The sequence below is a fragment of the Erpetoichthys calabaricus genome, chromosome 5 (genome assembly GCF_900747795.2).
Source record: "Erpetoichthys calabaricus chromosome 5, fErpCal1.3, whole genome shotgun sequence".
Classification (NCBI taxonomy): Eukaryota; Metazoa; Chordata; class Cladistia; order Polypteriformes; family Polypteridae; genus Erpetoichthys; species Erpetoichthys calabaricus.
The window spans coordinates 215734259-215751857 of NC_041398.2; the positions used below are offsets into that span (position 1 = coordinate 215734259).

Sequence of the window (17599 nt, forward strand, 5' to 3'; positions counted from 1 at the left end):
ATCGCTGCATCCGAGCAGTATTTCTGATAAAAGATCATTTAAACTGAGAAACACTAGTCTGTCATTTATGTATTTAAATCTGAGGTGTAGGCTGTGGAGGTGTGGACGTGCGATGGCCTACAAGCTGCCGGAGCTCCACCTTTTCTATTTATTGGGACATCACAGCCGTGGTGACTCTATTTCTGGAGGCTCTATTTACCTGTGCGCTAGTCACGTGACTCCCGGATTTCTTGGCCACCCCTCCCTCGCTCGTGTTCCCTTCATCAATACCTGCGCGAACATGTTCTGGAAACTCTGATTTCGCCACGCGCTGCTCGTAACTTCTAACTTGGGAATCCCTTTCATGTTTGGCTTGTGATTAATACTTTGACCAAAAAAAAAGGAAAAAATAAAAACAACAACCCTGTGGAAAAAAAAACTAGACGGACCTGTTTCTCCAGTCTAGCACAACAAGGGAGCCATTGCCAAGCAAAGGGAGTTCGCGGAAAACGTTTTGTTTCAATTACCGCGAAGCAAGCGTAACATATTGAGAAGGACTAGCAGTTAACACGTAACCGGGTAAGTTTTGACCTTTTATTTCGACGTTTGTCCTTTCTTACCTGTCCGACATCCCCTTTACCGGTGAAGGCGTGACACGCGCCCTTCTGGGACGCCAGAGGACCTTGCGCGTAAATATACGACGGAGAAAGCAGGAGTATGGAACATCCCAAACTCGGAGCACCTTTTTTGTTTTCTTGATATGAGTACCTAAACGAGGTTGCGCACGTTCTTACAGATACGTGAGGGGCCGAAATGAGCCGCTCGAGAAACTCGGATTCTACCTGATGCACACCTGGTGGATACTGCTAGTTCAGACGTCGTCTACGGAGCTCTTTGTTAGTGTGGGTGTGGGTGTGTGTTGCTTTATACAATAAAATGTTTCAGTTTATGTTCCGATTTCATTCCATTTAGTTTGTCTTCAAGTTTGTAATCATTGACATTTTAGGGAGGAAAAAAGAAATTAAACGATGGGGGTGTGGTCAGACTTGCAAAGACAACATGCAACATTTCTTTTTTCAGTTGCTGTAAAACTAAAGTAGTGTCATAGTGTTAATTTTGCTGAAATTAAAGTGTAGGCGAAAATTACCCGTCAAATAATGCTGAACGAAATCGGTAGGATACGGTAAAACGAAAATGTTATGGGCATAAGTTAAGAAGTCTGAAACCGTGTTCGCGTACCTGTGGAAACCCACGATTTAGGTACCGGTGCGAAGATTGAGAAACTCGGCTGGAATACGGGCCCGTCTGTTCAGGTGAGAGAGAAAACGTTATTGACCAAAAACCTGCTGACTGGCACTTTTTTTTTTTTGACAACTTCAGCTTTTTTTATGCAATTTTAGAATCAATCGCCCCCAAGAACCAAATTTGTAATATTATGTGACACATTTTAATCTGCAATGCAGTCATTTTCCATTGTTTTCTTTTAATGTACCTGGAATTGTTTGAGTGGGGACAGGCAGGCTTAGGACAGGAAGCTCGACCATTTTATGCATCTACCCAAAGTCGTTTACAGCAGGTCGGTTAAAGTTGCTCAGTAAACACACTCCAGCTGAGAGCGACATAGACGTTTATTGTTTCAGAGGGAAATTTGTTTGCAGCAGTAAAGTACTAAACCATAAGACGCTGTTACATAGATACAGGAAAAGATGTAAAGACACAACAATTGTTATAAATACACACACGATTATTATAAATGAGATTAATTAAAAAGTACACAAAATAATTCAGCAGCATTTCTACACGTAATTCAAAATTCGTAAAGCTTTCGGAATAAGCTCTAAAGATAAGAATAAACCACTGAATTTTGTTTTCTTCCCTATAATACTGTTAACTATAGAAATTAGGAAAGAATAAGACAAATATAGAAAAAAACTTTTTAACAAAACCCGGAGCGAGATAATGCTACTGCTGGTCGCTACTAGCGCTGCGCCCACTAAGAGCACAGGTGAGAAGTTTACAAGCCATGACTGGTCACGACAGAAACCAGGCTGTTGGCTCCACACTTCTTAGAATTTCATCCATTGTAAGACCTACTCAGGCCCATTCATGGTTGCAGGGGCAGAGCCTAATAAGTGTTAGAATTGTACAAGTTAATTAAAAGCATGGAACAGTGTGTGTGTTGAAGATAGCTGGGATAGGCATCATCTCATTGTGACTGAAGTGGTCAAGTGATGAATGGATTGTGTATCATGTACTAGTCAGCTTCACATAATTAATTTTGTAGAATATTTCATTTATATTTATCCCGTTTTTTTTCTTCTACTTGTTTGTTCTTAAGATAATTAGTATGAGTTGTGTTGTAACATGTACAGAGATTAGTGAAAATCTTAATTGCAGCCAGGATGCAACACGTTGCCACACTCTAGCGCTGTGATAAATATTTCACGTTCTTCACATTTTTTTAGCCGTTCATTACATTTAATGGATCAGTCACATCATTTTTATAGTTCTTCCTGTAGAAATTGAGAGGGGAATGGTGGTTCCCTAACAATGTCATGTTCTGACAGTATGATGTTCATTTTCTTGTACATCCTAAAGATGTGACATTTGTAGACTTCCAGGGTGTGTATTTGTGTATCCAGTTATGGACTGGTTCTAGTACTAAAACAACTCTTTTAATGGAACGAGTGGTTTTATTAAATAGATGTTTTAATATTTTGCATTGACCAGAGTTTCCAACAAAAATCTTATTCAACAGTGGGGAACCCTCTGTGGCTTGGCCACATGACAATTTCCTTTGGATTTTGGTGTATACAATTTTAGTGAAATAGTTCATACATACAATATATCCAAGTCAATTACTTAATGGTTATGATGATTACAGTTATTTTGCATAGTGCTGATCTGCGTTTTTAAAAAAAAATACAGAAAATAGAACTTTACCAATTTAAAAAAAAAAAAAAACAATAATAATACATCAATTAAAAAAAGATTGGGTTGGGTGTGGTTTTATCTCTAAATGGAGAATGCAAAGATATACTGGTAAGTTTAATTTGTAATTGCAGTTTGGTGTGAATGTGATAATGAAGGGACCTTGCCATCGTGTGGCTATTGTGAAAATGGTAGAGCAATACAAATATCTAGGGAAAATCATTGGTGTCTGGTTAAATTTTGATCTTAACACCACAAATTTGTAAGAAGGGGCAGACACAGTAATTCTTTTCTAGGAAAGTCAGTTGCTTTAAAGTGGACAAAATCAGTAATTACTTTTTGTTTTGGATGTCTCTAACAGAATTTGTTGTGACTTTGGCTGTTATATGTCAATTTGGCAATCTTAACATTGTAGAAGTTATTAGTAATATTACCGTTTTGCTGCTGACCTCTGTCACTGAGTAGTATTACAAACAATTCAGAAAGAATGAAACTGTATTTTTATCAAACAGTAGACATACTGTTTTTCCTAAATGTCCGCTGTTTCCACCAGGCTGCAGATTTTGGTTCCCAAGGATAAGGGAAACAGATTTAAGAATTTTTATTTTCTGAGCTATGAGAATTTTGAATTATTTGTAGGGAAGCTGTTGAATTCTTATGTACTGTAAAAGGATATTACTATTCTTTGTGCAAATATTAAGTGTGTGTATATGTGAAAACACTTGTTGTTAGTTGTGTCTTGGTTTATTTTCTGGGGTCTTTGTAACAATGCCTTATGTTTTGTACTTTCCTGCTGCAAACAAATCTCTCTCTGGGATATTAAAGTCTGCATAGATAGCTTCTGCTTGAACCCCGCCCCCCAAAATCCAACGATCCTGAATTGGATTAATCAGGTTCATGTATGTTGTGTTTTATATAAAAAACAATGTTAGTGTAGCCAAACAATATTATGTTTAGGCTTATTTTTTATTTTATTGTCATTTACAAGTCTAGTTTAGTAATCTTGCATTTTCTCTTTGTATTGATCGTATACTCCATTTCACAACTTGGGTGCACACTGTTCAATTAAGGAAAAACTAAGTAAGGAGCCTTAACTCCTGCTGAAACCTCACTTAACACATTATGGAGAATTAGGCTACTAACCGTATTTAGAAAACCCCAATACTCTGTAATTAAACTCTTGTCACTGTTCATGTATGCTTGCACAATACCTTGTTTTCCAAGCTTCTTCTTGCACATTAAGTTTGAAATGTCAGGAATGGGTGTGTTATCATTAGCATAATGATATTTAGTGTTGCCCTTTTCTGTATTATAAAGGTCATTTGTGATTTTATCCATTCTGTTTTGCTTGTTCTATGGTAACGTTTGCTTAACTCGTTTCTGTTAGACCAATTGTGGTAAACTGGTTTTCCTTTGAATGAAGGATGTAATGAGAGGCAAAAACCTTTTGTCTTTAAATCATTAATTATGTTTCTCCACCTGTTTCTACACATGTATCGACAATTTCAAGAAAAAAAAAAACAGCTAAAATTTGTCTAAATATCTAGCTTTAGTAATCAAAATGTTTAGTTACTTTAGAGGATTTTGTGGGAGGGGAATCTGTTCTAATGTTCCCGATTCAGATTGCTGTTTATACAATAGCTGTTTTAAAATTACATATTTTACAAAAATTATTTCTCTTGTTTAATGCAGTATTTCTTTTATCTTAAGAGAGTTGACTTCTCTTTTCATAATGGTTTTGATACAGAAAAGGTGAGGAGAAATGAAATTTATCCACCATGTATGGATTCATGAAAATGAGTTTTTAGTATTGGGAAGGCAATCAGGGCTTTGGGTCTGTGAGGTACCAGTGTTAACCACTGTGCCACTATGTCACCATAGAGTTATTAGAGGCTTGTTTATTTGAATTTTAAGAAGCTTCTTTTAGTTCTTTGTCAGTTGGCAGTGAGTGGTAAAATGGTATTTTTGAGCGAGCTTACTTTAATTTTGAATAATTACCGCGCTTCGCGTTCACCAAAGGATGCGCGTGCACGTGCGGCTTCCGCTTCAGCGCGGGCCCTTGCTGCTGTGCTGACACAAGATGCAAACGTCCGTGCGCTTGCGGAGCCGGCATGGGAGAGTTTGTCGATATCGCTCATGACACAATCCAACTTGATACCGAAACAGATTCCCAACTGTTAAAGAGTCTTATTAAAACACTTAGAATGAGATATTTAATGTACAGTAAAAAAAGATGCATTTGCTCTTCAAACTGTTCTAGACTTGCTTTCAGTGCATTTTTCAAAGTGTTTTGTTTTTGATATAATATCCAACATGAAGATAAAACCTATTTGAAAGATTTACAGAAGAGGGAAATGTCAATTGTTAAATGTATTTGAGTTGTGTTATTGCTTGTTTAGACTGTTAACAAAGATATAGGTGCTGTCCCTGAAAGTAAGTAGTTTATATTTAAAGAATTTATGTAGTCAAACTGATGACGGAAATGACAAGTGATCAAGCATACCAGTGAAAGTTAATAATAATACTTAGCAGGTGCTTAATTGAGAAGTATATGTACTGTATAAAGGATGTTAGCTTTCGCTTTCTCAAATTTGCAACTGTGGGAAATCTCTATACCTCTTCTAGATTAGTAAAGTGATGTTATGGCTTCTGATTGATGTAAACTTTAAATTTCTGAAATTTCCAAGAATGAATGATATGTATTTGTCATGTGGTATATTTCTTAATTCACTAAGTTTGCTGTCACACTACCTAAATTGTTTCACGATAGGTTGCTGGCATTGTCATTTAAAAAATTTGGTTTGTACAATTCAGCATTTTATACATTTGAAAAAAAAATTCAGTCCTTTGCACCAGGTTCCACACGGTGTAGTACATATACTAATAATATTTTGGTAAAGCTATTTTTCCACTTCAAAGCTTCTTGTGTCTTTACTTTTTTTTTGTTAATTTGCTGTAGTAAAATAGGAGTCCATGGAGACTATAACTTTGGTACCAGGAATTTTGAGGGTGAAATGATTCTGGAGTTTGGTGATGTGAAGTGGTTGTAGGCAATGCAACTTTTAAGAAGGAGGAAAACAAGTTGGTGACAAACAAATCTTTTGATGTAAGGAACATGATAGACTATTTGTTAGTGAGGAAAATGATGAAAAACATTTGAAAATGATACTTGGAGAAAGTTGTGTATCTCAGCTAAGGATGCACAAAGAACAAATCTTTTGGTAATGATTCAGTACCAAAGTTCAGAGAATGTAATGGTACCAGCCTTTTTTACAGTATCGGTAGTACCAAGAAAGTTGGTAATGCACTCATGCATTACTGCGAGTAGACAAATTACTCTGGAAGGCATAATAATACATGCTAGAAATGTGAGTAAAACTATATATGAAAATGGTTCACAGTGTTGGTTTTATAGTACAGCATCAACACACTGTATGTCGAAGAAAATGACAGAAGTGCAAATACAAAAGAAGCACTTCCAGATAAGACAAGAAAATTTAAGCACATCAGCGCAGGAATCCTACTTGCTGTTGCTTTTTTTAAAAAAAAAAAAAAAAAACAGGCTCACATTATTGCCACTTTTATTCAATTATGGAATTAATTCAGAAACAGATGTGTGGGCCTTGATAGCAATATAATGACATTGATTAAATGAGGTGTATCACAATACACACTACCGCCCACAATATAGGGAAACTGGGAATAACTGTAGATGTGACTGGTGCTTTGAGACAATGGAACTGGACATTCTCTGATCTGGAGGGATAAAAGCTGACACACAAACGCTGGTAAATCTGCCTTATTCATATCTCACTGTCACTTGATTTTTTTTTTTTTTTTTTATACAGTTTTATTGAGTGTTCCTGCTCACCCTCAATTAGTGTGCACCTTATGGTCCATGATGTCAAAGCTGCACTGACTTTTAAAAAGACATAGGTACAGTGTATATGATATTGGGAATTATTCATTTTATGACCTGTTTAGTAGGGAATCCATTCCCAGGCTCCTGGACATTTTGCATTCCCGTGCTTTCTACACTCTTATTACCGCAACTAACTAGATGCATGTACTTATATGACAGCATGAACTGCTTGTAGATAAGGTTAGTCTTTTATTGGTGTCAACATATTGCAGTAGTTTTATTAAAAATAAGTGTTGGTCGTACTAAAACTGTTCACATGTGAGATGCCCGTGCACTGTGTCATCCCCGGGAGCCCAGGATTCCCGAATTCCTGGGAATGGATATACCCGTCCGGGAATGGATTCCCTACTGTATAGTACATTTTGGAAAACATTGTGGAACGGATGCAACATTATTCATATTCATTCGCATAACATCTTGTGGTTGTAATCAGTGACCGGAAGGTTTTTTTTTTTTTTTTTCCTATACCCCCCCCTTGCTCTTGTCTGTCCCCACATGTTGCTGTATGGTTCTGTTTTTTTGTACTAAAGGTCATGCAGAGGAAAGAATAGTATAGAGAGGTCAGTTCAGCGCTACTGTATATGCAATCCTCCAATTCAAATGTTAACAGTTCACACACACGCAAGGACCATCCTTCCTACATTTACAACATATGTACCTGTTGCAATGTACACAATTCTCTCTATGCTGTGGTTTCTATTACACACCTGAAAGAAAGAGACAATATATGTTACATTTTGAATAAATCATTTTATGACCTGAATAGTACCAATCAGAAAACATCATCATTGCACTAATGCAATATTATTTGAAAACGAAAAATGTCAGATCAGCTGTAAATGTATGGTATTTGTAAAAGTTAGCTTTTTTTCCAGTTTTATTCACTCAGTCACGTTCACGCTCCCCCTCGCCCAAACCTACTAACTAACATCGCCAGTATAAATTCATACCTGATCTGATGAGGTTCGATTTCAAATAATATTGCATTAGTGCGACAATTTTTTCTGATTGGTACTATTCAGGGCATAAAATGATTTCTTCAAAATGTTGCATGTATTTGTCTTTCTTTTTTGCCCGGTGCTGTGTTGACATCGTGCACCAGAAGGTGTGAGCTTATTTAGTGCGAGAAGGAGCACGCAGGTGGCTGGTTGCTTGTGCTATAACAAACTTGACTTGGCGGTGATCAACGCGCATGTAATGTACAAGGCGTGCACGGGGTCCACGGAGAAAAGAAGAGCGTTCATGACTCACCTTGCAGAGGAGCTTCATTGTCACTTCTTACAAGAAAGGTGATGGATAAAGCAAAAGAGGATGCAACATTGACAAGCTTTTGTTCCAAGACCGCCGCTTCCACAGCCCCTTCAGTGTAATAGTAACACAGCACCGAGAGAAGTGTGTACATTGCAACAGGTGCACGTCGTATAGAAAGGACGGTCCTTGGGGGTGTGGGAACTATTAACATTTGAATCTGATGATTGCATATAGCGTGGAACTGACCTTTCTGTAGTATTCTTTCCTCTGCATGTCCTGGAGTACAAAAGAAACGGCACCGTCCTCCAAAACGTGGAGACTGCTTGGGCAAGATTGAAAAAAATAAAAAATCACTTTGACGGATTACAAGCACAAGAAGGCATGCAAATGAATATGAATAATGTTGTGTCAGTGTCACAATGTTCTCTGAAATGTACTATACAGGTCATAAAATGAATAATTGCAAATATCCTATATACCCATGTCTGTTTTTTGTCAGTGCGGCTTTGACATTATGGACCCTAAGGCGCATACTAATTCCGTGTGAGCAGGATAAAAAAAAATAAATAAATAAAACCGAATATATTAAAAAAAAAAAAAAAATTTTCACGAAGCAGGCAGATTCACCAGCGTTTGTGTGTCAGCTTTTATCCCTCCAGATCAGAGAATTTCTTGTTCCATTGTCTCAAAACACCACTCACATCTACAGTTATTCCCAGTTTCAGATAAAAAGTAACCGCGTCAGATCAGGGGCGGTAGCGGGATGGGGTAGGTGTTGTATCATGATTGTGACTGAGAGAATAAAAGTGAAAAAAAATACGCTAACTTTTTATAAGTCCTATAAATTTACACTGGCTGTTACAGACACAAATCAAATGTATGTTTTTATTGTATTATAATAACAATAAGAGTCGCTCACTACTCAAAATTGTTAATTTGTGGGGGAGATGGTTTCGAACTCATGACCTCAGGTTTATAAGTCGGCAGTTCTAACCGCTGCACCATGGAAGCTGTTGTATTATACTTGCACCTTTTGTGAAAGTGTTTATTTGATATTTGGCCATCAGCCTTCACACATTATACAGTTCATGTCTACATTTTGTCATTTATTACTAAAACGTGAAAAACGTTTGACAATGTGTTTACATAGATTGTTGTAGACACAAAACACACCAGATTATTTCCCCTTACAATTCTGGTTAGCTCACTCCAAGATAATCAATCAAGGCAGAAACTGGGAGAACTTCTTGCCTGTTCCAAGGGGGGGGGGGGGGAGAGAATGGTATTGCAGGTTGCTTGGGCTTATCAACAAATTTAGAAGACAAAAGACGCTGATGGAGAGATGCGAAGGGATTTAAGGTGGGCTCAATTAATGAGTTAGAGTAGAGTTTGTTAGTTAGTAGAGAGTAGTAAGCTGCTCTTTTTGTTAATATTATACAGTACACACATGCACTTCGTTTGCGTCTGTATTTGTGCTCTTACTTAGAGAGTCCGATCAGGGGAGGGGTGATGTTAAAGAACAGTTTCCTAAGGAAAAAGAGCCCGATATGCCCCTTCTTATATAGTTCCTCTGTTTATGTGAATTTCCCCTTGGGATTAATAAAGTATCTATCTATCTATCTAGAGACCAGTTCAACCTCTCATTAATGTGGACCCCCAAGTGCTTGTAGGAGTCCTTGAATAGTGATTGAACATAGTGCAGCGAAAGTCAATAAAAAAATTCTTGGTTTTGCACTTGAGGGTTGTGCAGGAGTGTGACTTGCACACATCCACAGTTATGCATATAGAACTGTGGAATGTGGGGGGACTGGCAAAACAACACGTGTAGCAAGTAAACACTGACACAATATTCAAACTAAGTCGTTGTTTGGCTTGTCAATGTCCGCGATGAAATGAGCAGTGTCATATTAATACCAAAATAAAATGTATTTAGTGTTTCAATCCATTGAAGGACAAGGTACATCTCCCTATTAATACAATGTGTACTTTAACAGAGACACAGTCACTGAAACACACAGTTGGCAGGACCAGCAAGACCACATGCCTCATTGCTAAATAAAAATCTGCAAACACTGAATTGATGTCATTAGTTTGGCTTTTGAAGGCAAACTACTATGCATTAGTATAACTCATAAGTTGAAAGCACGTCATATTTGAATGGTATTTTGGATGTGATACAGTGTCACAGTTAAGCCTGGGTAAAAATAACTATTAATTGGAAAAATTTCCATTTTTAACGATTCGATTATTGCTTCATAAAGTCTCAAGATCAATCTTGTGAATCTCTTTCCTACTCAATTGCTATATGTAGATTTTTGCTTATCTTTGTTTTGGTGTCTGATCTAGTGGATGACGCTAATGCACTTGTTAGTGCTTTTTACAGAAAATGCACTTTACTACTTTGCTTAAAATGGTGTGTCCTCTAACTCAAATTAGCAAATGGGCAATTATTAGAAATTTCAGAGCAGCCTATGATACAAAAGTGAGTGTGTGCTCAAAGCACCCAACTTGAAGTATCTCAATAATAATGCTGTTATCAGTAATGATGGCCTGTTCTTTTTCTTTTATGTTCTATTCATTCAGTGCCGCTGTCAACAAGCTTCAGCTTTAGATCCTTTTTTAAATTGTTTCCTCATCTGAGGACTGTAAGGACACATTTTCAAGACTGACTGCTATAAGTGAGCAACTCAAGATATGTGTAACTTATAGAATTAAAGAAAGATATGTCTTCATATTGTTGTCTTTAATTTTGGCTAATTCAAGATTATCTTAAATGTCTAACAGAATAAATTTGGCTGTTTGTTTAGTTGAAGGATGTCTACATGGAGATTCATAACCCATGAATAATAGGTTGAATAATATTTATTATTTCAGAAGCAATATTTAACTGTTCTATGTCATCTTGTGAATATTATAAATATTTTATAAAGTAGATGGCATTGCATTATATTTAAACAATTAAACCCTCTTCTGACCCCTATATTATGTGTAGACTTTGATGTGGTGATACATACGTTAGTTAAAATATAGTGAATTTTAAATGAGTGCAGTGGTAGTGTTTTTGTTTTCCTTTATATATCTTCTTCTTCTTTTGGCTGCTCCCGTTAGGGATTGCCACAGCGGATCATTGTCTTTCATATCTTTCTGTCCTCTGCATCTTGCTCTGTTATACCCATCACCTGCATGTCCTCTTACCACATCCATAAACTTTCACTTTGGCCTTCTTCTTTTCCTCTTCCCTGGCAGTTTTATCCTTAGCATCCTTCTCCCAATATACCCAGTATCTCTCCTCTGCACATGTCCAAACCAATGCAGTCTCGCCTCTCTGACTTTGTCTCCCAACCGTCCCAACTTAAGCTGACCCTCTAAAGTACTAATTTCTAATCCTATCCATCCTCATCACACCCATTGCAAATCTTAACATCTTTAACTCTGCTACCTCCAGCTCTGTCTCCTGCTTTCTGGTCAGTGTCACCGTCTCAAACCCATATAACATAGTTGGTCTTGCTACCGTCCTGTAGCTCTTCCATTTCACTCTTGCTGATACCCGTCTGACACAACTCCTGACACTCTTCTCCACCCTTTCCACCCTGCCTGCACTTTTTCACCTCTCTTTTACAATCCCATTACTCTGTACTGTTGATCCCAAGCATTTAAACTCATCCACCTTCGCCAACTCTACTCCCTGCATCCTCACCATTCCACTGACCTCCCTGTCATTTACACACGTTTTCTGTCTTGTTCCTACTGACCTTCTTTCCTCTCCCTACTATCGCTACAGATCACAATGTCATCTGCCAACATCATATTCCACAGGAACTCCTGTCTAATCTAGTCTGTCAACCTGTCCATCACCATTGCAAATAAGAAAGGGCTCAGAGCTGATTCCTGATGTAATCCCACCTCCAACTTGAATGCATCCGTCACTCCTACCGCAGACTTCACCACTGTCACACTTCCCTCGTACATTTCCTGTACAACTCTTATGTACTTCTCTGCCACTGTCGACTTCCTCATACAATACTACAGCTCCTCTCGAGGCACCCTGTCATACGCTTTCTCCAGGTCCACAAAGACGCAATGCAACTCCTTCTGGCCTTCTCTTAAGTTCTCCATCAACATACTCGTAGCAAACATTTCATCTGTGGTGGTCTTTCTTGGCATGAAGCCATACTGCTGCTCACTAATCATCACCTCACTTCTTAACCTAGCTTCGACTACTCTTTCCCATAACTTCATGCTGTGGCTCATCAAGTTTATTCCCTTGTAGTTACTGTGGTCCTGCACATCCAACTTATTCTTAAATATCGGCACCAGGAAATAAGACTATTGATTTACTTTATGCAAACGTTAAAGATGCATACAGCGCCACCCCGCTGCCTGCGCTTGGGAAAGCAGATCATAACCTGGTTCTGCTTCAGCCTCACTATAAACCAAAAGTTAGAGTCCTACCTGTAACCACACGATCATTCAGGAAGTGGACTCCGGAGGCTGAGAATACTCTGAGAGAATGTTTTGGAACTACAGACTGGGATATCCTGCAGGGATCTCATAGTGAGAACATTGAGGAAGTTGTTGACTGCACTACTGACTACATCAACTTCTGTATGGACATTGTAGTTCCAGTAAGAACAGTACGCTGCTATGCTAACAACAAGCCATGGATTACAAGTGACATCAAGGGCCTTTTGAATCAGAAGAAAAGGGCTTTTAAAGACGGTGATCAGCATGAGCTCAAGCGCGTGCAGAAGGAACTCCGAGTCCAACTCAGGGCGGCGAAGGAGCAGTACAGGAGAAAGCTGGAGCAGAAGTTGCAGAATAACAGCATGAAGGAAGTGTGGGACGGGATGAAGATCATCACTGGCTGCAGCTCGAAGCGGGGTACCACCATTGAGAGAGACGTGAAGAGAGCAAACCAAATGAACAACTTCTTTAACAGGTTTGACCACCATAACCCACTCTCACACTCACCTCGGAGTACTGCACCCTCCACACATCCTTCTGCTGATACCAGCATAGGAAAGACATCCCCACCCATAATTACAACAGCGCAAGTGAGCAGAGAGCTGAGGAGACTTCGTGCCAGCAAAGCAGCGGGTCCAGATGGAGTATCGCCACGACTGCTGAAGGTCTGTGCATCGGAGCTGGGGGGTCCTCTACAGCGCATCTTCAACCTGAGCCTGGAACAGGGGAGAGTCCCGAGGCTTTGGAAAACATCTTGTATCACCCCAGTCCCAAAGGTATCACGTCCTAGTGAGCTGAATGACTTTCGGCCTGTTGCTCTGACATCACATGTGATGAAGACCATGGAGAGGCTGCTGCTTCACCACCTGAGGCCACAGGTTCAACACGCCCTTGACCCTCTGCAGTTTGCATATCAGGAGAAGGTGGGAGCGGAAGATGCCATCATCTATATGCTACACCGATCCCTCTCCCATTTGGACAGAGGCAGTGGTGCTGTAAGAAATATGTTTCTAGACTTCTCTAGCGCCTTCAACACAATCCAACCTCTGCTCCTTAGGGACAAGCTGACAGAGATGGGATTAGATTCATACCTAGTGGCATGGATCGTGGACTATCTTAAAGACAGACCTCAGTATGTGCGTCTTGGGAACTGCACGTCTGACATTGTGGTCAGCAACACAGGAGCGCCACAAGGGACTGTACTTTCTCCGGTCCTGTTCAGCCTATATACATCGGACTTCCAATACAACTCGGAGTCCTGCCATGTGCAAAAGTTCGCTGATGACACTGCTATCGTGGGCTGTATCAGGAATGGGCTGGAGGAGGAGTATAGGGACCTAATCAATGACTTTGTTAAATGGTCCGACTCAAACCACCTACACCTGAACACCAGCAAAACCAAGGAGCTGGTGGTGGATTTTAGGAGGCCCAGACCCCTCATAGACCCAGTGATCATCAAAGGTGACTGTGTGCAGATGGTGCAGACCTATAAATATCTGGGAGTGCAGCTGGATGATAAATTAGACTGGACTGCCAATACTGATGCGCTGTGCAAGAAAGGACAAAGCCGGTTATACTTCCTTAGAAGGCTGGCTTCCTTCAACATCTGCAATAAGATGCTGCAGATGTTCTATCAAACAGTTGTGGCGAGCGCCCTCTTCTACGCAGTGGTGTGCTGGGGAGGCAGCATTAAGAGGAAAGACGCCTCACGCCTGGACAAACTGGTGAGGAAGGCAGGCTCTATTGTTGGCATGGAGCTGGACAGTTTAACATCTGTGGCAGAGCGAAGGGCGCTCAGCAGGCTCTTATCAATTATGGAGAATCCACTGCATCCACTAAATAATGTCATCTCCAGACAGAAGAGCAGCTTCAGTGACAGACTGCTGTCACTGTCCTGCTCCACAGACAGATTGAGGAGATCGTTCCTCCCCCAAACTATGCGACTCTTTAATTCCACCAGGGGGGGTAAACGTTAATATTTGACATTATACATAGTTATTGTCTGTTTTTTTCACCTGTATTATTATCATTCTTTAATTTAATATTATTTATTGTATCAGTATGCTGCTGCTGAAGAATGTGAATTTCCCCTTGGGATTAATAAAGTGTCTGTCTGTCTGTCTGCCTGCCTGCCTGCCTGCCTGCCTGCCTGCTTTTTCTCCACTCCTCAGGCATCCTCTCACTTTCCAAGATTCCATTAAACAATCTGGTTTAAAAACTCCACTGCCATCTCTCCTAAACAGCTCCATGCTTCCATAGGTATGTCATCTGGACCAACGGCCTTTCCATTTTTCATCCTCTTCATAGCTGTCCTTACTTCCTCCTTGCTAATGCGTTGCACTTCCTGATTCACGATCTCCACATCATCCAACCTCTTCCAGCGTGACTGGCATTTAGCGTTTATCTGCAACACATCCACCACTGCTGCCCAGTCATTTTTTTTTTTTATGTAGTGACGTGATTGTCACACAAGAATCTGCTGCCCTGGATGTCCAGCTGTCACAAGTTAGGGCTACTGTCTCCACTAACCTGTAATTTCCTGGCAATTTCTTTGCTTAAGAACTTCATAAAGCATAGCTACAATAACTTCACTTGTTTGTTTTCTGGTTGGTATAGCATACCACTGTGATGATGCAGGTTCGCTCCACGCTCCCATCTTCCTTCTGGGAGCTCTGAACCCAACACCGTCGGTAATGTCACCGATGAGCTAGGCAGTGAGGTACAACATAGCAAGGGAATGGTGCAAAGTGCTTTTATTGATAATCAACAAACAAAAACAAAGTGCAGTGCTTCACTAATCAGTCATTAAATAATCCATAAAAATGAGTGAAAGGTAGAGGTTAAAATCCAATAGACAAAAATTCTTTTAAAAACGAGGTTAAAACAATGGCTGGAAGCTGTCCTTTTAAAATCAGCCTTAAAATCAGCCGGGTGCCTTTTCTGCTGGTGACTCCCCTGCTTCTCCCGTCCCTTGCTATGCACCAGGGGAGCCACCCTACCTGCAGCTGACCTTCCCTCTACCTTCTGATCTGGAGGCTTCCTGATCCCTGGCTTTGGTTCAGCTCTCTTCAGACCGAGACTTGGCTTCCCCCAACGGCCAGGACACTCACGCTGGGGAATCCGCCTCCCAACTCCTATTGTCTTCCGTGGAGAGCCATCCTTCTTCCGGTCACTCCCGCTCCTCACTTAATGCTTAGCGGGAGCGACCACAATTGACTGCCCTAGGTGTCGGCCAAACACCCCGCTAGGCCTCACTGTCCAGCTGCCTGTGAGCCTGCGCTTGCTCGCTCTTTTGTATTGCACCGGCTTTCCTCTCCCTGCTTCCTGCCTCCATCTTCTGCAACATCAGTTCCTTTCCTTTCTTCTTCATTTTTCTTCTCCCTAGCTGCCTTGCGCTTCTATTTATCACGGGGGCGTGGATCAAATGTGGCAATTAGCAGCTCCCGGGAACAATTACGGATGCGGACGACTCACCTATGCACTTAAGTGAGGTTCACCCGCATCACGAATTCACTGGGAACGGATCCACCACACTGCCAATCCCCCTTTATAAGCCGTGAAGGCGGCGATTTATTTCTTTAAAAAGTGGCCTTCTTGACATGAGCTGTGAACCTGCTACACCACAACCATAGTCCCAAAACTTGTATCATTTGTCAAAAGTCTTCGTTTTCAACAGTGGTGTAGGGTCTCTTATCTTTACAGATGAAAACTGTTTTACATTGTTGTTTTTTGCGTATGAGGCGAGTTACATGGAAGACTGGAGCTAAACACTGTCTCCTGTTTGATTGTTTAGGCTCAACTCATTTGGATGTCGAGTGAGAATGGGTTTATAGATGATATATCGAGAGGGGTTAAAGTGATTTTGTCATATTTGTTTGTGTAATACAATACTTCTGAGTTGCACACCTTACATATAGATAGTTTGAATCCATATTAAGTCCACACATCAGATTTAAGTGTAGGCACTGATTTTAATTGAGGAGGACACACTATTTTATGAGAGGTAGTAAAGTGCATTTTCCATAGAAAGCCTTAATAGGTGCATTAGCGACATTTACCTGATCAGACACCAAAGAGGAAGATAAGCAGTAATCGGGTGTAGTGGTTAATACATTGAACTTGAAACCCAAACGTTGTAGATTCAAATTCCACTGCTGACAGTGACCCTGAGCAAGTCAATTTACCTGCCTGTGCTCCAATTGGAAAATCAAAAGTAATGTAACCAATTGTGTCAAATGTTTTAAGTAGCCTTGAATAAAGGCGTCAGCCAGATAATTACCGTATTTTTTCGCACCATAAGACGCATTTTTTTTTCCCCAAAAGAAGGTTGGAAATGTCTGTGCGTCTTATGGAGCGAATATTGCATCACAGACCATGATGTGCATTACCTGACAAAAGTTGACATCCAGGGGTAGAGGGCGATAAAAGTCACTGTTAAGTTACAGGCATTCCCTCTGTGCTTGGAGGAATGTTAGACTCATTGACTCGGCATCTAATCCTTGCGTGTGCGTGAGTTGCGAAATGTAGATGCCATCTTGCCTTTGCTTATATTTGTTTACATCTCACGAGGGAGCGAAGCGAGTGCAGAAAACAAAATACTCAGCAGACAATGTTTTGTGCATTATCACGGAGTTGGACTCTGATTTTTCAGAATCTGATTTTGTTGAGAGTGATCAGGAAAGCGAACAAGAGTGTGAAGCCGGCATCAGCTGATCGGACACCAGCCAATGCCGTGCCAGCTGAACACATTCGCGCAGCCGATGCACCTACAGGCAAGGTTCGCGTGGGAGGAATACCTAGACATTGATCCGTGGGAGCCAAACTGGCTACCGGACTTCACAAGACAGTATGGCTTGCTGTTGGACTCGACAGATTACCAGCCGCTGGACTACTTCAGGCTGTTCTTTCCTGAAGCTACCTTTCAGCTACTGTCAGATGAGACAAACAGGTATGCAGAGCAGTTTTTTGAATCGCGGGCTGTGCTTGCACCGCATTCTCGTTTTTCAAACTGGAAACCCACAGCAAAACACAAGATGAAGGGCTTTGTGGCAT

The 17599-nt window shown here is 40.4% G+C and overlaps 1 protein-coding gene across 1 annotated transcript in view; it reads left to right on the top strand.

Moving 5' to 3' along the window:
- The first annotated feature begins 218 nt into the window (after positions 1-218).
- The window catches only part of atp8b1 (ATPase phospholipid transporting 8B1), a 124134-nt gene continuing 106753 nt past the window's right edge, over positions 219-17599 (top strand). The window contains exon 1 of the mRNA XM_028802517.2: positions 219-558. The gene's annotated coding sequence lies outside the window, so the exon portion shown is untranslated. The remainder of the gene's footprint in view (positions 559-17599) is intronic.